We start from the raw sequence: 384 nt of genomic DNA, 5'->3' as shown, positions 1-384 counted from the left end.
CTCGGTTGAGAACCATATCTTATTCCTATCTCTGTATCAAGCCACAATTTTTTTTTCTTTATTCTTCACTAGGGACGAATAAAAGCACTTGAGTTCTTTCCTCCATTGCTTGAAACTACGAGTGCTTATCTCAACAAAAAGAAAGATATCACTTATCTTATATCGAATGCCTAAAGTTATGACTAGGAATTATTAGCTGAGTCAATAACAATTTATTTTGCACACTAACCATATTTATAACCGTTATTTTGCAAAATTATTAGGATTTAAGGAATTATGCATATTTACTGAATATTTTAGTGATTATGTATAACCAATGAAGTATCCGTTAGTATGCAGATTTACTAGGGATTAGGAACAATAAAAGATTTCTCATAATTACAG

Source organism: Palaemon carinicauda, chromosome 2 (assembly GCF_036898095.1).
Source record: "Palaemon carinicauda isolate YSFRI2023 chromosome 2, ASM3689809v2, whole genome shotgun sequence".
NCBI lineage: Eukaryota > Metazoa > Arthropoda > Malacostraca > Decapoda > Palaemonidae > Palaemon > Palaemon carinicauda.
The sequence above is the reverse complement of the archived record's forward strand: the minus strand, read 5'-3'. Positions refer to the sequence as shown.